The sequence below is a fragment of the Aptenodytes patagonicus genome, chromosome 1 (assembly GCF_965638725.1).
Source record: "Aptenodytes patagonicus chromosome 1, bAptPat1.pri.cur, whole genome shotgun sequence".
In the NCBI taxonomy this organism is placed as follows: Eukaryota; Metazoa; Chordata; class Aves; order Sphenisciformes; family Spheniscidae; genus Aptenodytes; species Aptenodytes patagonicus.
Window position 1 is genome coordinate 143,126,483 of NC_134949.1, and position 24,041 is coordinate 143,150,523.

Here is a 24,041-nt window from a genome sequence, read left to right on the forward strand (position 1 = left end):
TGCAATTACACATCTTATTTTGTGTCACAGGAATTGAACCTCAGCCCTACGTCGCTGCTGCTGCTGCTGCAAAGGACCCTATGTCCTTACAATACCAGGCAGCTGCTTTCTCTCAATGAAGCCTCCAGAGGCTAATTATCTCCACTACATGTTTGTCAATACAGCTTTTAAAAGTCTACACAATGCATCAGGTTCACAGAAGGAGAACTGTGATTGTCGGTGGTCATTGCCTACAACAACAGATGCCTGTTCAAGCTTAACACGTCAATGCCCAAACTTTATCCTCAGTAAAATCCATGCTCCTGAAGTGGGGAGCCGGAACCCCGCTCTGCCGAGCCTGGAAACGTCACCCTGCAGTGGGATGGGAATAAAGGGCCTGGGTTGATGAATTTGCTACTTTTTTTTCCCCCAGCACTTTGTTAAATAAACTCTATTCCAGTTTGCAAAATTACTGTGCTCAATGTTTATAAAGAAATGTTCTGCACTGTAGATTTGTTATGGTTCAGCACTTTGGCTCAGAGCAGAAATGAAATACGAGCATGGAGATGTAAACAACTGCACTTTAGCTCTGCCAGTTATGAGGTATAGCTCATCAATATATAAAAAAACCCAACTTGGCTCCAGAGAAGACTTTTGTTCACAGATTAAGTATTTAAAAATTAAGAGGGCCAAAAATAATTCCCAGTCCCACCACCAAGACGTCTATGTCTGTCTGTTTGTGTATATGCGTGTATAAAAATAATCCCTTGATACTAATTCCTTTCTGAAGAAGCTGACTTCAGAACCCTCTCAGAAAGTCAGAACTTTTTTTTTCCCTGCAACCTGAAGCGGAAACGCACCAGAAGACAGACAAAACACAACCGACATAAAATATACAAGTTTCAGTTGCAAATGCGTATTGGCTTCATCTGGTTACACCATCAGCCTTTGGAGAGGAACCTCTCTTTCGATTCATTATCTTGCTTCTTATTTTATATTTGCCATCTCTGTCATCTCTCAGCTCCAATACATTAAGAAGTCCCCCCACTCCTTTTCCTTGGATCCATTATCCTCACCATCTGCAATTTAATCCGACGTGAAGTCCTTGCAAAAGCAGAGCAGAACATAACGGCTGGCTGTTGTTTTTACAGCAAAGCTATCACCACGGCTTCAATCCATCCTTTGAAGGAGGCAATAAGCCACAATCTCACGATACATAGTGGGTGTCCAGATGAAAGAAAAGCTTATGACAAGGGCAATTCAGAATCAGTTGGACATCCATAACTTTCTGTGAACGAATAATAGTTTTGCAGACTTGCTCAAATATTGGTTTAAATAGATTTTCAGCAAAAAGAAAACACCTTGAAGCTTTCACAAATTTAACCTTGCGGAACAGTGATTTCTTTGGTATAGTCACTACCTATTTATAACAGGCACGGCTACAAGACTAAGAAAAGCCAGTTTCCACTTCATCATTTTCATATATTCCCCATTACTGTTTTCTAGTATCCCAGAAAAGGGGTTTGCAGTCCAGAGCACTGATATACGTGCTTCACAGGGCCCCAGAGAATATCAATAATGATATACACACTAGCATGGTGCCACTTTAATTCAAAATAGAATTATGTTCAACATTTGTTTTCTGAGCACAGCACCTGTTCAGTATTAATTTCATAGTTACCAAGACAGGACTAAAAGGAACACCACCTGATGAAAGCCATGTCCCTCCTTAGGCTATAAACTTTTTTCCCCCCTTTTTTTTAATAAGTATTAAAACAGGAGCAAGATGACATTTATTAGCGGAAAATTTCCACCTACCAGTAACGAACTATGAATCTGTGGAAACAGACTGCACCTGGAAACAGTGTATGAAAAAGCTCTGAAAAAAACATAGGAAGGCTGATAATTAAGATACATAAAATTTTCACTCCTTAACCTCATACTAAACTTTTAAAATCTAGCTAATCTAGAGCACATCATACTCAAAATACTTTGCAAAATCTAAAATGTCCTCACCACACAACAGTTAAGCGGAGTTTTCTTTGGCAAAGCCCTTTCACATGAACTAAGTGCTCCCTCACATTACCTCTGCATTGCCTCTGCCTTTATGAAACTTGAAATACCAGCTCTAAATGGTACCAAGTCACTGAAGTCCAATGAGATGCTCTAGTGACTACAAATAACTAGAAGCATGACAGTTCAGATCATTCTATAGACCTAGGGGATTGAAGGAGGTGATGTGAGATTATTTTACTGGCCCTACATCACGGCTGGACCTTCCCTGTCCCCTGCCTTGGTGGAAGTGCCATCTGCTCCCGTGAACTATATCCCCGTTGCCCCAGCCAGAAGAGAGTTCTCTGCTTCTGGCCAGCTGCCGATCCCTTGGTTTTTGAAGCAGAAGGGCTGCACACCATTGCTGTCCCCTGGTCCTGCCGAGTCAGAGCTTGCACAGTGCTCTCATGAGACTCAGAGCTGCCAGGATCGCTTGTTCACCATGGCTGGGGCAACTTAACTGTAGTAAGTGCTTGAAGAAGTTTTGATATTTAATTATCAGCAAATATATTCTAAAAACATCTCTTGGAAACCTTCTTTCTAAAATGACAGATGTGAATTCATTATTGTGCTCCGAAGATTATATTCATTCACATGATCATATTATGCAAAAATGGAAATATTTCTGAAATTCGGATTTACAGCAAAAGCTATGGCCTCTTTCCATCATTTCTCCTGCAATTTTGAAGAAAAAAGTCCCCCTGAATGCTAAAAACATGCTTTTGCATTAGCTTACTACTTCTGTAAACACAGCATATGTATTTTATAGCTTAGAAATCATCACTTGGCTAATTTCTATATTTAAATCTTCATTCAAAAGCACAATAGTATTTATGACACCAGGGTACATAAGTACGTTAGCGGCTGCTACTCTAAGTCCTTGAGTTTCGATGGGTCTGAACAGCAACTGTTTGAATGCAGAGTTCCCGCAGAACTTTTTTTCAGACGGGTCTTGCACGGTACCTCCAGCACCTCAGGCAGCTCAGCCAGGACTCCTGCCAACGCTTCCATTGCACAGACCTATCTCTACACGGTTTAGCAGCATTTACACACATTTAAGTGCAGCCAACACCAAACTTAGAATGCTGTCAACTATTTTCAAGCTCTTGATGCACCATTCAAGTTACAACTCTTGGATTGTTCAAATACCTTTCCTTTTTACGTGCTTGGGATTTTTGCTTCGTTTGTTTGTTTGAAAAAAAAAAAAAAAATGTAGTGCCAGGGGATCAAAAACTGCAACAGAAAAAAAGAAAACTATTTTATACACATTTCTGGGCTTGAACAAACTCCTCTTTTCACAGGGTATGCATTTTATGTTATACAGCCTCACTGAAACTGAGAAATCAAACTTGTTCCAAGATACAGCACCATAAACAGCCACAAAAACTTTTGATGAAATGCCGTCTCTCTTGCAATGAACATTGCTTTCTCTTGTTCTCCTTTTCCTTTTATTTAAGTATTTGATATGAGGTGCTAAAATTATTAGAAATTTCTTTTCATTTAGCAATGAATATGGCACCTCTTTTTTGTTTCTGAAGCAATCCAGCCAGCTCCTGAAATTGTGTAAACAGTTTTCTCAAGTAATTGAGAACTGGAGAATCCTACAGACTGCAGCTAAGATGGTCAACAAGCATAATAAATTTATCCCAATCTTCTTCAGAAACTAAACATTTATTTCTCTACAAACAGATTTTTAAAAGTATATGCACAAACACACACAAGAAAAGCACATTTATGACCTTTCAATTAACTTTATGCTTTCTTCTCCAAGCCCAAAGCTAATCCTTAATATGGAACCGACATTTACATTTTCTGCATCTTAAACGTTGACTTGGAAAAAGTCTACCAAAAAACTGACAAAACATGACTGCAGAAAGATTTTCAAAGACCAAGAAAAATTTGATGCAAGACAACCTGATCTGCAGCAAGGACTTCATTGTACTGTTGCTACTTTCCACAACACCTATAGCCTTACCCCTTTGATACACATAACGCATGAACTTCAATGAACTGTTTTCATTCACTTTTATTAGAAACTCTATATAAAAAAATATTGAGTTATAATTACACTTTAATTTCATTCACAGCATTTTCCAACAGCTGCAGCATCCTCTTCAATGAAGTTTGACTGGTGTGTATATATACACTCAACCAAAATATACAATCCAGTAGTCTAGTATGACTGCGTCAATTCAAGGACCTTGTTCTTTCTTTACAGAGTAATAGTAACACTCTAAATCCAAAGGAAATTACAGTCTGAAATGGTTCTTCAGGATCTGAAAGGAAGACTCTTCGCCAAACACCAAGGCTCTTCCGCAGAAGCAGCTGTCCTCAGACACGGAGCTACCTCTCTTGCCCTAAAAAGACCTCTCTTTCCCCCGGAGAGAGACTGTTCCCATGAGAACAGCTGGGCAATAAGGCAGCTCACGGCCACCTCCAAGCTGACTGACCAGTCACCAGAAAGAGTAAGGGCTGAGCTCACTCCTTCTCAGAGCATGAGCACAACCTTGAGCCTTTCCCTTCTATGCAGCTGTCAGATGGGTAGAAAAATGACCGAAACCTTCCCAAATTACTACAGCTTGAACTGAAAAAGCAACTTCAAATACCACATCTATTAGCTCGATTTGGAATATTTTCCTTCTTGAATTAAATTGTAACTAGGAAAAAAGTGTATGTTAAGAACATTCTGTAAATTACCATTTCCTATTATTTTTCTAGAGTTACCTGTATTTTCCCTGAACTAGAGCTTCTGAAAACCTGAGTTGCTAGCTATCCTCAACATCCCAGTAAGAGAGAGAGTTTCTTCTCATCTGCAAAATGAGTAAGCAGCCGACTGAATTTAGTGTAAGAGCACTCTTTTCCTCGGAGTCTGCCTTTGCATTCAGTGGGCACCCATCAGGAGACATGGTACTTGCGTTTACGATATAAGCATACAAAGACCAACATACAAACTTGCTGTGAAAGCACGATACTATAAACGGACAATTTCATGGGCATCAGCAGCGAAGTTACATTTCCCAAAAGATAATGATGAACCCTTCCCAAAACAATGTTAACTCTGATTTTCTTTCCGTCTCTTCTAATGTACCAGTTTAGGTCTTCTCTGGGACAGCTCAGACATATCCTCTATATATGGCTAACTCTTCTACCGCCACACAAACTACGCAGGGATAACCACGCAGCCCCTTTGACGTTTCTCTGCTGGCGAATGAAAGGCTGCACTCACTCACAGGTGGCGTGTACACTATAATATACCCAGAGATATTCTGTATCTTCTCTGAGAAAGTTGAATACTGTAAATATTGACTGAGAACTGGCTGACAGCTCTCCTAGAATACAAATGTTTACAATGTTCAACAGTGAAAGATGGACATGCAGAGCTGCTCACTGACTGGTTAGTTTTGTATTAGTTCAGAATTAGAGCCCTCTGAGCTTATCAGAAGAATCAGCTAATTAACACTCTTGAAAGCACCCTGTTTACATGCAGGAAAATGGGCTGTCATCACCTTCGTCTTTCTTATAGGCAGTCCGAAGAAAGGGATAACTCTAACTTACTGAAACTCGGTGTTAAGATTTAATTGTTAAGTATTGTTCTAAGGTTAATTCAAATTTTAAACTCCATTCTCTATTTGGATTCTGGACAAGAAGCTACGGCAGTTCTGCAAACGAAAAGGAAACGTTTGCCTGTGCAAAGCCAAGAACACCCATTTTAGAAAAGGAATGGGACTTCAGCGGTGACATGAAAAACAGCATATCGCTCCGAAGTAAACAAAAGCATTAATCATCAGGTTTCAGAAGAGCAAGAAGCTATCTTCTGGTACTGAAAGTTAATTAATGTTTAAGATAACACTGGGATTCTACTCCCAGTTTTCAAAGAAGAGTACAAAATGGACTGATTAAAAAAAAAACAAAACAGAAACAAAAAACCCCACCAAACGCAACAACCAAACAAAACCACACATCCCCCCCCTAAAATGACATGAATTTGACAGCATAAAACTGAATGCAATCAAACCCCACTGTGTGTATGGGACAGGAAGGGGGCTGTCCAGCCTAGGAAACATCAGTGTCTTTCAGCCTTTCAACCAGTATTGACAGTAGTGCAAGTCTCAACTTGCATCACTTTTTTCCCCTCCTCAAACACTGGCACATTACAGAGTTGCCTGTCATTCTCCACTGTACCAAGCAACAAATATAGTCAAATCCAGAGCAACTGACAATTATGGGGGCAACAAAGCAATCCCTTGGACCGTAATAATTTGGTAGGCTTCGTGTCATGCCTTTTTCCATAGCAGCCTCTTTCACTGGAAGCTGAACATAACATCCAGGGTTTTCACAACGAGCTGCCGCAGCAGGGGTGGTAGGGGAGGGTATTTGAACAAATCTTTGTGGGACTGAACAAGCTATGTGCTGCTCACATAATGCTTTCATGCAATCGTACAGTCAAACCACACCTTCCGGAAACCTATGTAACAGATACCTGGGAAACTCGCAGAGAGCATTTATTTAGCTCTGGAGCACATTTTACAATCTTATGATTCCAGGCTTACTCTGATTTCCAGTATCACTGCAGCCCATACAGTACACATACACAAGTGCAAAACCATTTTTCCTATTAAAAAAACAAAACAACAAACCCACCCACATCCTAGTACTGAAATGCTATATAGGCTTCAAAAGTTTATTCATCCAATGCATAGTTTACTACCAGTAATGACAGCTAGACCACTTGGTTTCTGCCGCTCACCTAACACCACTAATGCATTCAAAGTGCCCAAGGAAGCATGTACAAAACATGTCACCGCTTACAGCATCTCTACAGTAAATCATCCAAATGGAGCCAGTCAACCCCGAGATTAGCTGCATGCGAATTCATGTTATTCCTGTAGGAGTCTCTGATACAGGATATCCATGGAAGAACGTCTAAGCCAGCTGAAGACAGTGCCACTTACACAACGTGACCTGCCTAGTGGATGAGGGAAAGGCTGTGGATGTGGTCTACCTGGACTTCAGCAAGGCCTTTGACACCGTCTCCCACAGCATTCTCCTCAAGAAGCTGGCGGCTCACGGCTTAGACAGGTGGACTCTGCGCTGGGTCAAAAACTGGCTGGACGGCCGGGCCCAGAGAGTTGTGGTGAATGGAGTTACATCCAGTTGGCGGCTGGTCACGAGCGGTGTTCCCCAGGGCTCAGTTTTGGGGCCGGTCTTGTTCAATATCTTTGCCAATGATCTGGATGAGGGGATCGAGTGCACCCTCAGTAAGTTTGCAGATGACACCAAGTTGGGCGGGAGTGTTGATCTGCTCGAGGGTAGGAAGGCTCTGCAGAGGGACCTGGACAGGCTGGATTGATGGGCCGAGGCCAACGGTATGAGGTTCAACAAGGCCAAGTGCCGGGTCCTGCACTTCGGCCACAACAACCCCATGCAGCGCTACAGGCTTGGGGAAGAGTGGCTGGAAAGCTGCCCAGCAGAGAAGGACCTGGGGGTGCTGGTTGACAGCCGGCTGAACATGAGCTGGCAGTGTGCCCAGGTGGCCAAGAAGGCCAATGGCATCCTGGCCTGTATCAGAACTAGTGTGGCCAGCAGGAGTAGGGAAGTGATCGTGCCCCTGTACTCGGCCCTGGTGAGGCCGCACCTCAAATACTGTGTTCAGTTTTGGGCCCCTCACTACAAGAAGGACGTTGAGGTGCTGGAGCGTGTCCAGAGAAGGACAACGAGGCTGGTGAAGGGTCTGGAGAACAAGTCTTATGAGGAGCGGCTGAGGGAACTGGGACTGTATAGCCTGGAGAAAAGGAGGCTGAGGGGAGACCTCATCGCTCTCTACAACTACCTGGAAGGAGGTTGTAGCGAGGTGGGTGTTGGTCTCTTCTCCCAAGTAACAAGTGATGGGACGAGAGGAAATGGCCTCAAGTTGCGCCAGGGGAGGTTTAGATTGGATGTGAGGAAAAATTTCTTTACTGAAAGAGTGGTTAAACATTGGAACAGGCTGCCCAGGGAAGTGGTGGAGTCCCCATCCCTGGAGGTATTTAAAAGACGTGTAGATGAGGCGCTTAGGGACATGGTTTAGTGGGCATGGTGGTGTTGGGTCGATGGTTGGACTCAATGATCTTAGAGGTCTTTTCCAACCTTAACGATTCTATGATTCTATGATTTAAAAACTACATGTCTGTTTTGCATAGACAAATCAAAACCAGCTCTAGACACCAAGTCTATAGCATATATTTATATACATAAATGAAATACATACAGACACATTTTTTAAGTAATTCACTCTTATTTTGTACGTTTTCTCAGAGCAACAGCTCCCTTGAGCAAATATTGCAGACCACTTTCACTAAACAAGCAAGACTTCACATCCAGGAACACAAAGTTTCATTGAAGCAGTTGTCTTGCAAGACATTTTAGCCTATCTCTGGGAAAGACAGGGGAAAATAAATAAATAAATAAATAATGAAAATAATAAATCAGCATTAAAGCCCTGGAAAGGGTACCTTCAAAATAAAAAAAATTAAAAAAAAAAAAAAGAGAGAGAGAGAGCACGCACGCAGAGACAGAGAAGGAAAAACAACTTCAGGAGCATTTATAACACAAAGACTTTCCTTAATGTTTAAGACACCATTAAACAGATGCCCTGCTGAAATAGTGAAGGCATTTATTTCTGATATTCAGCTATATATACAAGTAGTGGTCATGTGTGTGTCTATTGCAGGGTAGGAGAGTTAAACAGGCAAATAATTTAGAATAATATAAAAATTCCTTGGTTCTTATAAAACTCTTCACTGTGAGAGCAACGCAAGACTAAATGTAGTGTGCACATATAGCCTTACCTTTTCTTTCTTTAAAGTGATGCTTTCTTTCTATATCTAGTGGCACTTTTAAAATATGCCTAAGGCACTGCAAGATGACACTGTGCTTCACCCAAAGAGCGAGTGAGTCTCACCAAAGAGACTCCCCTCCACACAGCCACTCAGTGCATCAAGGAGAAAATTAGCAAGTTTGGGTTCAGTGGGCTCTGTTATTTTTGAAACAGCGAACAAAAATAATAGAAACAAAATGTTCATAGTGAAGTCTATCTTTAATTATTTTTCATAAATATTCTGGTTAGTAAATGCCGTATCTAGTGAAGTTTCTCATTTACTATAGCTCTAAGCAAAGTTGAAGCTGCAGTGCGGTCAGAGAGAGAAAGGGAAAGGATAAGGAGAAGGCACATCCTACCCCTCTTTTATCTTCCAGCAAAATACAATCTAACTATCCTCAGATATAAAAACAACATACTAAGTCACTGATGAAGATCTAAACTTTACTGTAAAAACAGCCTCGGTTTAATATAATCCTGACCTGTGCTACGCAGCCATCCGAAATCTTGCCAATGATGTTTTCACCACCTTCAATACACACGGTCAGCAAATAAATATCCAATAACCAGCAGTTTAAACAGCAGACAGCTTAACCTTTCTCCTGTCTTTAAAAAATGCCAGGCTGTTCAGTGTTTGCTCAAGACTCTTCTTTTACCAACATTCAACTTGAATGAGCCGGTCCAAATGCACTGTTCATCCTCTCGTGAGAGGAGGATGCATTTATGTGAAACATGAGGAGAATGCCTAATGCTGAAACATACTCTTTGCATCCTCAATGAGATTTTATTACAGGGCTCTCTTTCTTCTCACTGGCGTGTGTCAACACGCCTGCAACCATTCCACTCCTTTTATGGCCAAATGCTATCTGTACACTTGTATTTATGTTCGGTACTCTATGGGAACATTACATATCACGCATGCGTTATAACCCAATTGGGGCTATTTAAAAAATAATCAACCCTGCCACTCCAAGCGCTCCTATGTGATACTGACATAAAAAAAAAAATATTCTGCTAATATTGCATACAGCTAACTTTCTGGTTATTAACAACCAGATTTTAAAACTATTTTGGCTTCCAAAAGCATTAAGGGCTTAGATTTTCAAATGTGCCTAAAGGTAAGTCCATTTTATAAACTAGCTCTATGGTCCTCAGAGGAAAGCCTGGTAGTTTAATTAAAAATACAAACAAGTTTTTAATTAAAAACAGTTATTTTGTCTATTATATTAGAGCCCCATATGACAAAAATTTATAATTTCTGAACTTGTCAGCAAAAATTTATGGGTTAAAATCTATTTAAAAAACCCCAAACAAACAAGAAACAAAAAACAAACTACAAAACAATAGCCAACTTCCTACAGCCTGCAACCCTTTAAAGAACATTACTAGTGCAACTGCAATTTTTGGTTAAAGAAACATGACTTACAAAAAGAATGGCTTTTACTGAGATCTTTGAGTATCTTGGGCTGTGACAACTAGATTTCACCAGCTCTGATAAATAATAAAAGAGCCTGGCAAATGTTCAGTTTTTCTAGTCCTCCACCTACACGGTTCTACAGTTCCTATCGATACATTATTTATATTTCAGGAGCATTCTCCACACAGTAATCGCCTTCTACAGCGGTAGGAAATAAGTCTCTGTTGCAAAGATCTTCCATTCCAAGACAGCAAGGAAGGAAAAAGTTACTCTTTTAAAAATACGGTTTCCTAGTCATAATAAAAATGCCTGTTACAAGTAACGGGACAGAGATGCTGCCATTCTAAATGAAAATCTCTTAGAAATATTGAGTTTGAGAAAAGCACTATCTATGTCAATACCTTTCACCATCATCTTCGTTAAAATAATAAAAGTTCAATAAAATGAAGCCTTAAAAATATAACTCATCTTGATGGCTTCTGTATCTTCCTCGCTTTTTCCATTTATTTGTTTCCTTTTACTCTTTTCACTATATACCTAATATTCACTCCTCTTAACACCGTATTTCTCATTCTATCACCATGTCCTTACTAAAACACCACCTCTTTATCACCACTTATGCTGCAGGATTGACCCCAGGAATTTTCTGGAGTGTCTGACCATTTGGTTCAGGGGGGCTGGGTATACACCACATGTCTCCACTGACTGTCCTGGATCGATCTCCCCGATCGCTCGGGGCCCCAGAGAAGGGATCCCCCCTGACATAACCCCACAAAGCACAGCAGGAGTTTCAGAAAGGTCTCACGCTGCTGGAAACGAGATTTTCTTAATAGCTGCAACACAACTGGGCACGTTGTGTTGAGGAGTTATCATGGAAGTCGTCAGGGGCTTTATGGGCTGATATGCCAAACTGACAGCATCCCGTGTGACAAAATTATTCTGCTTAAATTCTTGGTGATCCTTAAAGTTTATCAAGCAAGACTGGTGGTAATTTAGAAAGAGTAGGAAGACACACAACTCCAACCAACTTTGTTTTTGAAAACATTCAGCAGTGGAGTAAGATGCTAAAAAGAAAATATTATGGAAGTTTTTTTCAGAGTCTTTCTATTCTATCTACTGTTGTTGATGCCATTCTGTTATCTACTTACCTTTTTAGCGGAGAAAAGAAGATAACATCATGTAAAGATGGCAATCCACCTTTTTTGGAAATAAAGACAAGGAACGTCATTTCTTTCTGTTTAATCCCCAGTGGAATCTGCAATAAGAGCATCTCCAGAGGAAGACAAAGACATGGCAACTGTATTACAGAAAAATTGTAAATTTAAGCTTAAATTTTGGAAATTTAAGCTATGACAAAGTAATGCCCTCCAGAGAATTGTATTAATTATAAATTATAAACACAAATATAACATTTTCAGATTGAAAGGCAGAGTAATAAACTAGCAGGTATTCTTGCATGAACCAAGATTTAATTTTTCTACCTTCTGGCTTCATCCTGAGTTTTGATGCAATACATGCTGATGTTGGCAAAGGCTCATATGCTTAACTAGTTACACCTAAGATAATCATATGGATAAGTGTTTGCTGAACCAATCCTCCAGTACTTTCATTTGGTATCTTTTTCCCCCCCCCCCCCTGTTTTATTGATTGCAGTTCATACTTGCAATGAAGAATTAAAATATCTTCCTTCAGTATAGGCAGAGTTGCTGATTCCATGTGCACTGTACCTCCAACACTCTTTTAAGGAAATGCCTACCTGGTGGGGAAACAGAGCATCAAGGGCTTTCTAGGTAGCAGAGCAACTTTCAGATTTTTGCTCATTCAATATTTAATCACCTGATTTTCAGTATCAGCTAGTTCCCTATTTGTTCCTATTCAAAACAGACTGCTGCAATTTAATTATTGCCTCTTCAAATATGGGGGTTTTGTGGTTTTTTGATATGGAGGTTGGGTGAAAGCTTAAGGCATCCATTTATCAAACACACGCCCCCCCCCCCCCCCCCAAATCAACAGGAGGAAAAAAAACCACACAAAAAACCACCAATAAAACAAGAAAAACAGTGAAAAACAAAAAATCCCCAGACAATAAAAACATTCCCTTCTTCCCTATCTGTAGAAAACAGATAGATTGAAGAACATACATTCCATCTGACGGAAATTAGATCTGCTGAAGACTACTGACTGCAATACAACTTAATTAACAGTCTAGATATGAGATAAGACACGTGTAGGAAGGAAAAATCTAAGAGCTGAAAGAATGTCAACTACCTGGTAGTTCAATATTTGATTTGTTCATTTTTATTCTGAGCTAACAAGTTACCCTCTTTCTAGTATGTCCCTCGCTGAATAATTCCAGGAAAAGTAATAGGTGTTTTGTGTTCAGATTGAGACTTTTCCATTTTGCCTACTGAGGAAACTCCTCTTTTCAACTGCTTTACCTTTAGTCATAACGAGCAGAGAGGTGCAATAAGGAGGCAGTATTCAGAGACCTCAAACTGGAAGCACCACCCATGTGCACAATACAGCAGTTGTTCTATTATCCCAAGCTCCATTTACCCCGCTTGAACCAACTGAGTTAAAACCTCTAAGTCAGTCCTCTTTTCTGCTATTAACTCTCAAATGGAAGTAAAACACGGACCAAGCCACTTCAGGGCTTTCAATCTCTGTCACGCAGCTGTGCTCGTTCTCTGCAGAAGGCCCCAGCCATGGCCCAGTTTCATTCCGGGTCACGTACCATCCTATGCACCAACAAATACGTGAATAAGATTGCACTTTCCTATTTGTACCAACCAAGGATTCCACCCAATGCAGCAGCAGCAGCTGCATGCTTGTCTGCAGAAACTCAAAAGATTATGTTGACTGCCTATAGTCGCCACCCAGTTACCAAGAAAACAAACTCAACTTCAAGGACATACGTACTGATGGTTCATAGGAAATCTTGACAAAATATATAGCTAGCTGGGGGGGGAAACAACCAACCAATTCTCATGCTGCAGAGGAATACCCCCAAAATATGAATTGTACAAAGAGAAATTTGTTACTAGAAGATCACCAAATCAGCACTTAACTGAGTGAATGCTCTACCAAATGTAAACAGAAAGGACTGACACAAAGACTTCTCCGAAGAGGTGATCTTGGAAAGCGCTTCTTCAAAAGGCAATACAAAGTATAACCTAAACTAGCAGAGAAAACTAAGCTCACCATTTTGTTAGTCTATATTAATCTACATTAATTCCCATACAGCCAGTAGAGGTTCTCTATCTAGGGGTATACGTCTATTTAGGTCTGATTTACTATAGGGTGATTGTTCAAAAACATGAAGAGGAGACTGGGTGACAGCACAAACCAAAGCAAAACAAAGGACTGCAAGGGGACATTTACAGCTCTGTTTATGAGTCTAAGGACCAGACATTTCAAAAACTAACCTAGTCACCAAAATCCCACTGAATTTCAACAGCACTTAGACATCTTACTCTCTGAAACACCAGAGATTTTAACTTTCAAGTGCTTTTTCCTAGCAATAAATAGGACTGGTCAGAAAGTTACTCTACCACTGTACAACTATCCAAATCACACACTACCTTGGAAGCATCATAATTCCTCAAGACAATAATGCATTCACTCTATTTCTTCACTTTACTGAAGGTAAGAGTCCAACAGAGATGAGAAGTTGGGTGTAAGGAGTTAGAAATCAACTGAAAAGTAAAAGATACGACAGACTTGTTTCCTATGTTGCTGATTCATAAAGATGCCAGCAGTGGAGCTACGATAACTCACACAAGTCAGGATTTTCTACTTTACCGTGAGTATCCAAAGACATGGCTCTTCTCCCTCTGGCCACTTTTTTTTTTTTTTTTTTAATTGCATACATAGTTTACATAGCAAAATGTAACCTTTCTTTATTTGTAACTCAAGTTTTTCTGGTCATCCTTCTGGAGAAAAGCCTAACAATGTCAGGCTTTGGAGTCTGAAAAAAACAAAATAACAGCCAAAATTTCTATCAAAACAAAAGTGGTTATAAACGTCCCACTTGGGAGGAGTGGGGGGATGAAGCCACTCAAAGGGATTTAAGCACAGAGACTTACTTAGCATCCATCTTGCATCTAACGGTAAAGGTTCGGTACCACTCTAGACTACCAGCTTACCTGTACATTAGTAGTAATACAGAATGGGAGAGAGGGTTTCCAAGTCTGTCATCCTCACCTTGCCAGACCACTGTCCCCAAGCTATCTTTAAAAAGGAAGGGCCAGTAAATAAGACACAGTAAGCCTATGGCTTTCATAAAGCACTCCAAGTGAAGCATCTGCTAATATGCATATCAGAAATTTTCTCAATAGCGGGTTTTGCATGTTTGCACCGCCGTTATAAATAGATGCTCTTTATCACTGCTACTTTTTTTTTTTTTTTTTTTAAATAAAGTGTACCACTATTAAATCACTGCCTTCTTCCCCTCCTCATCTCCCAATTGGGTTCTCTGATTTTCACTTATTTGCATTCCTCTTCACCTTTAATTTCCTTCTTTATTTAATATCTTAGTATCATCACTTCTGCTAGCCTTTCCAACCTCTCCTTTTGCTATGTGATTTCTTCTTTTCCATTTTACTTTGTGGTTTCCTTGTACTTTACTCTCTGCCAGCTTGACTTTTTTCTCTTTTCCCCTTCCCTGTTCATAAGAATCATAGAATATCTTGGGTTGGAAGGGACCCATAAGGATCATCGAGGACTACCTAACACTAAACCATATGACTAAGAGCATCGTCCAGACGGTCCTTGAACTCTGACAGGCTTGGTGCCGTGACATCTTCCCTAAAATATGGAACAAATTTGCCTGTCATCCTTGTGCAGTGACCATGCTAATGTTCTCCGTATCGTTCCAATTTTACTATGTGTGCTGCCATCCATTGGATGTCTCCTGTCCCTTTCCAACAACCCCAAATTAGCAGATCTGCTCAGATGACAGCAGCCTGTCCGTAGCTCACTCTATCAGCTTAACCACCATGCAGAAAGTGAAACCTCAGAGTTTGATCAATTTGCTGCCACAAGACCAGTGTTTGTAAAACCAGGAGATCAAGCAATTAAGGTATGTAACTATGGCTAAAACATTATAGGCTCTCACGGTGAATGCTCTGAAGACCGAGGTATTCATAGCTAAAACACAGTAGCATGAAATTTCTTCTTGTGGAAAATTACATTTCCTCATATTAAGGAACAGCCCAAAGATTTGTACCGTGACTGCCGCGCCACTGTGCACTATGTCACTGCTGAACACACCATCACCAACTTCCTATTAGCAATCCTTCTTCCTATAAATGACAAAATCATCTCACCTTGTGAATTAACCCACCCCGTCCCCATCCCCAGCAGGGTTACAGCACAGCAGCTCCACAAAAGGCTTCAGAGGCAGCAGGTTAATGGATGGTTACTGTCCACATCGAGGTTCAGAAGGCTGGTCTCCACCACCTTCAGTAGGGTATTAATTACACTCTTCTTGCACCCAAAAACATAGGACTGAAAGCTGGTGTGGAACATCGCTGGCTTTTCTGAGAACCCATTTCATTAACTGTACTCACAGCTGTGAAGCTCTTTTCAATATTCAGTTTAATTATGTCTTTGCTGACACTTAAAGACCATTACTTCTTGAAATGCTTGTCATGGTCGGCCATCTAAATGTGTTTATTTTGCAGAACATGAATAAGTGATGCAACTAATCACAATGCAAGTGTTATGCAGCTTCACAACATTTTTGTTGTCTGGCATAATGAGCAAGCTCAGAACAGGCGCTTGCCTGTTGGCGCTGTCTCTCTTTCAGAGAATTTCCATTCATTTAGTAACTCCAGGCTGGCAGCTAAATCAATCTCAAGTGGCCAAAACACATCCATCCACCAGAGGCACAGACCTTCATTTAGGCATACGCAGTTCAAAGTACACCTAAGCTCTCCTGCTCAAAAGATTTTGGTTTTCAAGATTAAAATGCCTAACAGGTAGGCCAGACAAGCTGAACACTTGAAAAATAAAATCAGAAGTGGAGACTCCTACAATTGGCCTGTTGATAGCAACAGACAGATGAGAAGGGGGCTGACGGCAGACCAGCACACAGCTCCCTCTCCACACAGCATGTAAAACGGTGCCTGATGCTAAGAAAATAGTTTTGCACTCATATTTGCAAGTGCCAAAACCAAGTGTGAACTTCTTTTCTTTTCTGATGCTAAAATGGTGCTAATTTAAATTAATGAGAATATCTTTTTGCCAGAGAGGGAGAAAAGACCACTCTCTCAAGAGAAGCATTTTCTGATGTTCAGACTACCCCAGCACTGGGCAGCCAGGTTTGCTCCCTTCTGAGCACAAAACCTACTGGAATATTTCCCCCATGCCTCCCTGAGAAGACAGCCTGCTGTCTGTTTCTTTGAGCTGAGAGCAGCTTTCTCCACTTAGGATGAAACCCCACACTGGCCAACCTTTAATTCTCTACTTACCTTTCAACAACCTAAGCAAAGTGTATACACAGCCTCTGCAAGAGGCTGAAGGAAAATCAACTTCTTTTCTTGCCTCCTAGTGAGTCACACCACCGCTAGAAATGTAAAAAAATAAATATTTCTTTTATTTAATCCACCTTTTCTCCACATTTTCTTCAAGGCTACAGATCCTTTGGAAGTCCCTGAGCAATATTAGTTCTTCTCCTGCTCTCACCGCTACAGTATTATACAGTAACATAGAATTTGCTTAGTCTTCCTTAAAATAGGTGAAACTGCCAACTGACAGAAAAATCAACAGCCTTTGGTACCTATAGTGAACTCAGGCAAGACAAAGTGGGAGCTCAAAGCGCTGCTAAAATGTACGAACTGTGGGGGAACATACAAGAAGTAGGGAACAGGAGATTTATGTTACTATGAAGGGTGCAGAAGAAGAAATGCAGTTAATGGACTTCCTGCTCAAGAAGATAATAATTCAGAAGAACACACATTGGAGTACAAAATGCAATTATTCAGACAGGAAATAAGAATTAAAAAGTAATTATTATATTTTGCAAAGGAAGAATAAATGCAACTGAATCACAGTGTTCAGATCTTTGTGGCTTGGGTTTTTCTGGTTTGTTTTGGTTTGTTTTTTTTTTAATCTTCACTAGTAAATCCTCATACCCCCCCATGCCCTCTCAAATCAATCAAAAATAGTAATTAAAAAGAATTCCACTTCAGCATCCCAATATGCCTGTGGGTAATACCACATACAACGTCATGGAAATAGTTAGCAGGAAAAAGGCCAGCTATCAAATAATTGATGCTCAAAGCACGTACGTTCAGGACCTGGGTCCTGGTTTCCTACAGGACAGAGACTTTCAGTAAAAGCCAGTGTGCCATAAACATTACTGCACCAATTGATTTTAAAGACCAGTTAAAAGCTATTGTCTGTGACAGACCAGGTAAGCCAAACAATCTGTGTTCGAGGACTAAAGGAAACCACATTTGCACTTGAAATATTTTAACTTCGGTCCCACAACTGCTCCCAGCAGAGGTCCAGCAATGAATACCAAAGCCCTTTTTCTCCTGCCTCTGTCCAAGTCTATACATGAGCTCCTGCATGTGCCTCTCTCTTCCACACTTCAAAAGGAAAAACATCTCCTCAGACCTCAGTAACAACCCCCAAACTTAACTGTCTGCTAGAGGGCAGGAGAGAAAAAGATGCAACAAATCTCTTCCAAGAGAAGCAGATTTGGTAGCCTTCAAGAAGCAGATGATGTAGTAAGATGTAAGGACAGTGCTATCACAATTTTAAATCCTGTGTAAACGTCAGAAGATGACAGACAAAGAGAAAAATAAGCACAAAACAAATTCTTAAAATGTCAAGTGGCTTCCTGCAAACCAGATTACTGCAGGGCATGGGGCAAGCCAGCAGCAGGAGCACACGGGCTTAAAATGCAGCAGCAGCCCATGAACAAGAGCAGCGATGACGCTCACCAACTCCATATACGCCTCAGGATTACCTCTTCAGATCTCAGCAACACTTGCAGCAAAAGCCCCATCCCAGTACAGCCCCCCCTTCCATGGACTCTGAATTTCATTTTCACTGCAGCACAGTACACCAGAATACCTCATAGCGTTTGTTTTGTTTTGGTTTGGTTTTAAATCTGGTCAAAAGATACTACACATGCAGAGCATCTTCTGAAGAGAGCTGCTTCATCAATCAACAGTTCAGTAATAAATAGCTGGACCTACAGCTTTGACTCCTCTAGTACAAGCGTTTATGAGTCTTGGAAAGAATTTTATTATATATTTCTTTACACTAGATCTGCATTGAAAGCCAATTTTCTTCCAGTAATGCTTTTGAGGCAGTTCACTTTTCTTCCAAAAGTCCTATTAATCTTGTAAAAGAGAATAATAACCCGAATCCAACCATATATAGTATAAAATATTTCTGCAGTTTGACATATTTTTAATTCACTTTGATGTCTGAGCCACCACGCATTCACTTTCATGATCATTTACACAATTAGGTTTACAGAAGAACACACATGCTAAGCTTCCACAGAAACTGAATTTAAAAACTAATTACCAATACGCATTCCCACCAAAATCTATAATACAAAAATGGTTCCCAGCCAGATCAGGAAAGTTAACAGATAAGGTACTTATCTAGTCCAGAATACGGCAAAGGAGTTAGCAACCTGGGCAGCAAATCGAAGCAGTAAGGCCCCAAAAATCGGAGCAATTCTGAACAATGGAACACTTGGAGAAGGCTGGTGTTCTGCCAGTCACACCGCAAAAAGAGGAAGACAAAATTCATTAAATAAATTATTCATTAGTATTTAACAACTCAGCACTGGATCCGATATTTCTCTTTTGGCTAAAGAGCAGTGCTACGAATCCATCCACTTGTAACTGCACTGCTGAAAAAGTTAATGCCATTTATTGACAGGTTAATTTATAATGTCACCTTAATTAAAAGAAGATTATCTTATCACTTTCCAACTGAAATGAAACTGCAGGTGATTCGGAACAATGTACCTACAGGCTAATGAATGATTTGAAGCGATTCAGTGGCCAATTAACACCAGCATCTGGTTTGGGGATTTTTTTCCCCCGTCAAAGCATTAGGCCTATATTAATTACACTTTTAGTTAGTAGTAACAGAAAGTTTCAATCCTGATGTTATCCTTCAAACAAAAATACAGAAAATAAACCGATCAGGACCTGGAATTCACACAAGCAGAAGCAAACTCCCTATCACTTGCAGGCATGTAAAACAGTGGTAGGAAACCTTTCCTAGCCCGATTTCGACAGCTATCCCAGCACAACACTAACTCAAGAAATAAGCGTCCCTTGAGTCCAAGACACAGGAACAGTGACCCATTTGCTTCCATCTGGAGGATCCGCTCTGAAGCCAGCTTCAAACTTTGCTGGGTCAAGAAGGTGGCTTCTTGAGGCTTTTTAAACTAATCTTTGCCAATAAAAAGGCAATTGAGTAATCCACTGATCTTCAAGATTAAGCACAGCTGGGAGGTTCGGGACAGGGGGACTTGGGGTGTATGTATCCTTTGACTCATTACAATCTCAGAGCATGTGAGATAAGTGAATCAGCATTTGCCTCCTGCCTGCCTGGTAATACTGGATTTAGATTAGTCAAGCATAACTTCTGAAATACAATAGGGGTTTTTTTCCATAAAACGTTCATCGCTAACTTTACTAACTCTCTAAGACCATAACTATACAACTAAGATAAAAAATGAGAGCGAGTATTTAAGTCCAAACCCTGCTTGGCGTTTTAATACTGTGAGTGTGGGTGGACTTAAGAGCATCTTATTCACGTATCGTAAGCCAGCTCTGCTATTGCTTAGGAAAGGTATAGCGTCATTTCCTTGGGGCATTCCTGCAATTACACCAGGCAGAAGATGTTAACTTGGTGAACCAAACGGTCACTTGAGAACAAAACAAATAGTCATTCCTGAAAGTGATTCAGAAGTGGGGTCGACCTCTGTAGTTGCCAATATTTTGTTCATCAATCCTGAACTCACAACATTCACTGAATACATTATTACATCAATTAGGAAAAAAAAAAAATCCAACAAAAAAGTCAAGTACCATCTTTGCTGCATAACTGTGTGATATTATCCTGTATCTTTTCCCCTTCCTTTTTATTATGAGTCTCATTATTGTACCTTCTGACAGAAAATAATGAGAACTGCAACCAGCACTGATTTGAATCCAAATGCTGGAAAGCTTTGCAAGAAGGCTTCAATGACCATACGTATGCTCCTACCTGAAAATCTAGGTGGGGGGGGGGAGGGAATCATACCTTTGCTTCTCATGAATGTTCAATTTTAATTAAATGTCATCACTCCAACTAGATCACACCTCATCTTTCTTTCGGAAGCAAGGCAGAAAATCTATGCTTCTGCCTCTTTTTAACAGAGCTTTAACTGTGTTTCTAGGTTCCCCTTTGCCTTTTATTTACAACAAAGATTTCTCACCCTTCCCTAGAAACTAAAGCAATTTCATCCCACCCATGTAGCAGCTCTATGCAACCATTGCCAAGCCAATAAATTAACAGACTCTTGGACTGATCATGCAAGGTAATTCTTTTTTTGGCTGTTTTGTCACTAACCTACAGACAGCACTCACCTCCCAGACCTGAAGCTGGAACTCAGCTCCTGGTCTCCACTATTGTACTGTTGCCTAACAAACAGTTTTGATACAAAGAAACAATATATCAAGCTTCTTTCTAACACTTGGCTCCCCAAGATGACCAAAATTGCTTCTTCCCCTCATGCTGTAAGAGGCCTGCGCGGCAGATTTAAAGGCTCAGGATTCACATTCTGCCAACAGTATACCTAGAAGAAACTCAAGAGTTGCAAAGTACGTTTCAGAAGGAAAAGGAAAAAAAAGGGTGGTTGTTTTTAAAGTTACTTAGCATTTTGAAAGTGACTCTGTCGAAAAAAACCTTTAAGATACGTGGGTAAAAGCCAAACTGTATGCATCATGAGCAGATGCATGCAACCTTCTGCTTCTCCTTACCCCAAAGGCGCTCCTAATCTGACATACTTTCAGTCTCACACCTCTCTCTTCCTGCCATAATTATCTCCCTGTGCCCCATGGACCAAACCGGGATGCTCTTCCCTGAGTTTGCAGTCTCTCTGCTTTCCCACCCAGTTCTGTTCCGGATATCCTTCCCTCCTGCGCTGCCTGCACATCTTTTAGCATAACCAAGAAATAACCGAAAGAACAAACAAATGCAATGTAACATCTCTCCTTCCACTACAACTAAAGAAAAGAAATCTTTACTGAAGGCATATAAACTAATGCCCTATTAAGAACAGCTGCAAATACTAAATGTTGTCAGAAAGCTGGTGGTTGCCAGAATAAAGTATCAGCACAAACCAACTGCTGTGACAGCTATTCCTAGCTTTTAATCTGTACCTCCTTTCACAGAGATGGAGATCGCTTTTTCAATACCATAACGTGCTTTAGGTAAATTAAGCAGTTGCCTGAAGGCCACTGGAAACCTCTCAGTCTTGAGACAGTAAAGAGAACAAAAACATAGCTTGAAATCATTTATTAAAGCTGTGATAAAAATCTTTTAGAAAGTACTGTCCACGCTTGATAAACTAGTGATGACTACACAAAACTAGAGTTGTCAGAGTTAAACCTCACTTAATTTCTAAATGAAGCGCTTTGAAAAAGTGGAAATAAATGAAATTAACTCAATGGAGTTGCTCTGAAATGCCTTGGGGAACAAATCCCTCTGGGTTTACTCCCATGTCTGATCTTGAGATTAAGTTTTCAGTTTAACTCACAACATGGCTCCTCCCTTGATTTGTTAGGAGACATACACTGAAGTTAAATAAACAAGTAACAATAAAATGTTAAAATGCCCCTTCTGTTCAAAATGCCCATCTCTTATTTCTTTTAGTTGGGAAAAAAAGAAGGGTATCCTTTACGAAGCCTCCCTGGGACATAGGACTAATTCCCCCTTATTTTTTCCTTTTGGTAAACTATTTTGGTTATTTTCTTATTTGAAAGCTCCACTCAACAAGTTGAACAACACACCATTCAGATTCACCAAGAGCACTTCTAACAAATTTCATTTCCATGGCGATTAGCATATCGGGGCTCTGTCCATGGGGAAGACTCACCAAGACCACCAAAACTTTTCTTTAATTTTTTTAGTTTTCTGCAGCAAGACTCTTTTAATGTAACAGCTAAATCTTTGTCTCCAGATTGAACGCTCAGATGTTTTTTTTTTTTTTTCTTCTTTTTTAAATGGCAGTTGTTTTAAGCTTGGCTGCTTACAGTCTTTTCTTTGCCATGAGCAAGCTAACATCCAAACATCACCTGTCATGCGGTTTCACCATTAACATCATCAGAAGGCGGGGTGGGAAGCATCCCAGAGGGTATCTCAGGCTGGACTGCTGAATACAGGAACCCAGAGAGGAACAGAAGGGTAGGAAGTGCATAAATAAGGCCTGTCACTCCTCAGTGAAGCGGACCTGCAAACTGTTTTCCTGAGTGGCCTGAAGAGCTTTCCTAGGCATAGAGGAACAGTGACGGTTATACCCGTTTCACAAACCTTTTTGACAGGCATCAGGCAGATTTCCACTCCTCATCTGAGATCTCGCCTGATTACTGGATGCCCTCCTTGCAATGAACATAGACACAGCAGTGTGTTGTACCCAAGTCAGAGGCTGAGGGCACAGACTCGTGTGTTTAATTTTACCCAACTCAGAAAGCCACCAAAAGGGACAGTCCCTTTGGGCAGCCCTCCCTTGCGCGGCATTTAGCAATCACACATCCATGCCATAACTGAATGAAGGAGAGTCAGGGTGTCAGCATGGGGTGCATGGGGTCAGGGAGGGTGGGAGATGGAGTAGCTTTCTACTGAATCAACAAACTCATCCAAGGAAACACAGCCAGGAGCTAGGGAGGAGGAGGAGAAAGAGCTTGGCCATTTCTCTCGTCAGCAGTATACATCTAAACCACATCATATATATGGTGAAACCACACCATATGCCAATAAAACAGAACTCAGAACTGGCAGACAACACGTCTCACCACTCCTAAGAGACCTTCCTTCACTGCACCTGGTGAACCCAGTACAAGTGTGCATGCCATCCAGGACATTATTACCTGAATGAGAGCTCAAAATCCTTCCTCCCAGCTGCACCCCTCCCAGCGCAGCCCCCTCACCATGGTCACACCTCCCCAACCACCTGGGAACGCTCAGCCCCAGCAGCAGGAATGCTTTTCCTCCCCTCCCCTCCCTCCTCTAAAATCCCAAGTTCCCTTGCTTTCAATCCACCATTACTTGCCAACTGCTCCCTCAATGTATTGCCTTCCCTCATAGTTTACATAGGTTATATATGGTGCAAGTTATATATGTGAAAATATGACACTTATTTTGACAGTTGAAGAACAAAAAAAAAAAAAAAAAAAGGAACAGCAGAAATAGAAGTCCATAAATCAATGGAGAGAAACCAGGAATAATGTTTCACAGACAGCAGAAGATAGGAATCCTATTTAAAACAAGAACTCAGGAGCCAGAAGTACCTCACATTGAACAAAGGAATTGAAAACAAAACCCATTAGATGCAATCCAGCCTTCGCTGAAACATATACACATCATCATTAACAATAATAATTTGGCTCTTCATGCGTAATCACTGCATGCTAGCCTCACTTTATATTCGTAAGGGCCATTAATGTCAAGAGGAATCGTGCACATGGGCACCACGCTGCCCCTGTGTTGCTC

The 24,041-nt window shown here is 40.7% G+C and overlaps 1 protein-coding gene and 1 pseudogene across 3 annotated transcripts in view; both read right to left on the reverse strand.

The window, feature by feature from the left end:
- FRMPD4 (FERM and PDZ domain containing 4) overlaps window positions 1–24,041 on the reverse strand; it is a 325,375-nt gene that overhangs the window by 196,772 nt on the left and 104,562 nt on the right. The window lies entirely within an intron of this gene.
- Window positions 15,112–15,206, reverse strand: LOC143155976 (U6 spliceosomal RNA; annotated as a pseudogene).